The sequence below is a fragment of the Castor canadensis genome, chromosome 5, assembly GCF_047511655.1.
Source record: "Castor canadensis chromosome 5, mCasCan1.hap1v2, whole genome shotgun sequence".
NCBI lineage: Eukaryota > Metazoa > Chordata > Mammalia > Rodentia > Castoridae > Castor > Castor canadensis.
In genome coordinates, this window is record NC_133390.1 from 43,800,413 (window position 1) to 43,804,225 (window position 3,813).

General features: G+C 31.6%; 1 non-coding gene across 1 annotated transcript; it reads left to right on the forward strand.

Moving 5' to 3' along the window:
- The first annotated feature begins 3,233 nt into the window (after positions 1–3,233).
- On the forward strand, positions 3,234–3,432 carry LOC141423520 (U2 spliceosomal RNA). The gene has a single exon (XR_012448381.1). It is a non-coding gene; the product is annotated as a U2 spliceosomal RNA (small nuclear RNA).
- The last annotated feature ends 381 nt before the right edge of the window (positions 3,433–3,813 follow it).

Below are 3,813 nucleotides of genomic sequence, written 5' to 3' on the forward strand. Positions count from 1 at the left end.
AATGCTGAGTGGTTGTTTTCTAACTACATACCTTACACAGTTCTTAGGAGTCACTACTGTAAAGGAAACCCTTTAACTTCTATCCATTCCCACATTCACTTTTGTTTATATAAATGTAGACTCATGAATTTGTCTTTAACTCCATGAGTTGTAATCTGTTACTTTGTAATTTCTTTAGATGATCAAATTGACTGAAATTTAAACAGAAGGAGCAACTTTGAACTCACTATTATATTCTTTATACACAAGTCATTCTTCCAGCATTTCCTTGTTTATGAATAAGAAGATTTCTCAGAATTATTTTTTGTATATTTGCTGAATTTATGGAATTATTTTTCTTCCTTTTGATCTATACTGTAATTATAAATAAAACTCTGGGTGTTAGATGTGTTTGTTGCTGCAACTGGGTTGTCTTTTTCCCTAGACTTTCTCAGTTATCAGAACTAGAATGCAATATGATTATATATTATATGTGCTAACTGTTCAGGTACGCATTTATATTTATCTGTGTATAATTTTCTTATCCTGTTCAGGTAGTTATTGCAAAATATCTGAGAATGAAGATTTATAAATTTATTTTTCACAATTCTGCACACTTAGCAATCCAAGATCAAGGCAACAGTGGATTTGTAGTCCCATGAACGTTACTGGCTTCAAAGACTGTCCTTTCTTGAATCCTCACTGGTGGAATGACTAGGGAATTCCCTTCAACCTCTTTCACAAAGATAGAAATTCCATTCCTAAGGGCAAAGCACTCATGACTTCATCACTTCCCCAGTGGCTCAATTTTTAGTATCATTTTCATGGTGATTAGGTGTCAACATGAATTTTGGAGGTGTACATTCAGACTATAATAATCATGAAAACCATGAGTTCACACTTGCAACATTAATTTTAATCCAACTTATTCTTCACTACCCATATTATACTATCTTTCTCTAGCAGTAAGAAACAGATCTCTCGTTAAGCTCACTAAATATGCTTTTTTGATAAACAGCTTACATGTAACTCCCTCGTCTCTAGCCTTACCCCATTTGTAAATATAATTTTCACTTTTCTTAACAACTGATCTTCAACTTAGATTGACATTGTACACCCTTTTGCCCTTACAGATGCCTACTTCACCAACTCAAGCTCTGACATTTTTCAGAAGTTTGTGGATGTTACCATTTTCCTCCCTACAGGGATGTTTGTTTCATCTGCCTCTTGCTCCATCACCCACACACAATGCTTCATTGTAAATGTTTTTGATTCTACACCCCTGTATCCCTTTGTTAACAGATGTTTTCCCTTGTAAGGCTCTGACATTTTGTGCTCATACCATGTATTCCCAAAACCATATCAAAATTTACTTGCCAACCATCCCCTGGCAAAGAACCCACAGTATAATTTGTTCCTCAAAGTTACCCCCTTCTGCTATTTTATTCTCCTACTCAGAATCAACATCTAGAATTTATATGATTTTTCTTCTCTATCTTTTCCTATGTACACATTTTCCATTTTCAAACTTTTTTTGTGTATGTGTTTTGGTTAGCAATTCTTTACTTTTGATAATATAAGATGTTCCAGGCTCATCTTGTACAACCTTTGTGTTAACAATATTGTCATCTATTTCATCAAAATTTTTTGATTAATAATTGCATCCAAACCAAGATCTAGGTGCACTATACAGTCTTTGCAGTGTAATGCCGTTGCTTCTAGACTGTGTCAGCTGAGAGACTAAGGCAATATGTGTGTGTATTTTAATCCATGTTGTATATATATATATATATACATATATATATGAAAGAATTTCATCTTTGTTTTTATTTCACTAAACATGAATTTATGCTGATGGATCCAACTCCAAACTACTGCTTTATTACTCATGTTTTCTCTTTCTTAAGTAACCTTAAAACCTACCTGTGGAAATTACGATTCCCACATTAGCAAAATATTTACTTAATTGCTCAATTTCATTAAATTTTTAATCCCATTGTATTATATGGTTTTAGAATTTGCAATTCATATCACTAGGGAAAACAAGTTTTCCACTGTTTTTAGTTTTACAGGTTCCATTAATAGCCGAAGTAATATTTTTCCAACTAACTTCAACAGAGTCATACATCTATAACAGAGTCAGATTGTTTTTGTCATATTCTGCATTCCATTTTTGGATCCTTCTAGCTCCTAAAGTAACTTATTTCTAATTTGCATTCAATAAGTTCACACTTTGTGTTGTAAAGTTCTATGGATTTTGACAAGTACATAATGTTATGTGTCTATTTTACAATATTAGAATAGTTTTACCATTCTAAAAAATTCTGCTTACCTGACACTTTAAACCTTACTCTTCCTCAATCCTTGGCAACTAGTGAACTTTTCAGCTTGGTATTCTACTATTCTATATAAATGAATTGTCTTCTTACTTAACAATATACACTTACAATTCATCCATATTTTGTGTGACTTTATAGTTCATTCCTTTATCTAACTGATAATAGTCTATTGTAGAAATACATTATAATTATTAACCCACTGACAGAAAGGCATCACAACTGTTTCTATTTTTAAGTGATTGTGAATAATGTTGAATATCTTTCATATGTAGATGTTTACATGAACTAAGTTTCAGTTACCTATCTTAAGAATGTTCTTGTCGAATGTTTTTGCAATGACTAGATTTAGTTTTGTAAGAAAGTGAAAAACTACTTTCACAAATGGCTGTATTATTCTGTATTCATAACAGCAACAATCAAAATTTCTGTTGCTTCACATTTTCACAAGTAATTAGACTTTTCATTTGTTATTATGAAAGAAAGAACTTGTTCTTTTAATATACATTCCTCTAATGATAAATATGAATAAGCATGTTTCCACATGCTTAAATGCCATATTTCTTCTTTAGAGTGGTGGATGTTCAGATGCCTTGCCTATTAAATCAAGCATTTTTATTTCTTATGGTGGACTTTTAAGGTTCTTTGTACTTTTGAATTGAAGTAATATATCACATTATAACATTCAAACATTTTCTCCCACCTAATTATTTGTCCATATATTAAGTATGTTTTGCAGATCAAATGCTCTCATAATAAATTCAAATTATTTTTCTTCTTCATAGATCATGCTTTTTGTGTTTTATCTGAAAGCATAACACTCAAAGGCATAGATTTTCTCCTATATTGTATTACAGATATTTTATAATTTTGGATTTCATATTAAGTGTTTGATCTTTTTAAAATAATGTTTCTGTTATCACTTTTCAGTCTTTTGCTAAGATAAAGTGTAGTATGTTTTCTTATCAGTTTAATATCTGATACATCCTCTATTTTAAGACAATATATTAAAAGGAGTTTTGCAGGAGAGAAATGAAATATGACCTTGATTTAAACACTCCATACACTCTTTGCATTTGCCCTGGAATTGCAGTATCTCTGTTACAGAAAATTTGAGGTCTCCATGTCCAAACTCCTGGGTTTCATAGGTCAGGCCTGGCTGCCTACCCCAAAACACAAAATAAAATTCATTTTGTGAAACAGGTGGCTGGGAGAAGAGGAAGGTGGGTTGTTGCTTTCCTCAATAGCACTGTATCACAAAAATGTCCTCTTTTTCTAAAGAGTACTATAAACGTTAGTTATGTGTTATTCTTTCATTTTATTTTTTCATAAATCCCTGAGTCATCTTGCAGCCTGAGAATTCTTCTTCCATACTTGTATTTGAAGAGATAACATTTAGAAAGACGTGAAAAAGAGGGAGTGGATCCTACAATTATTTCTTATTTATTTATTTATTTATTTTTGTTCGTTTATTCACATGTGCATGCATTGTTTGGGT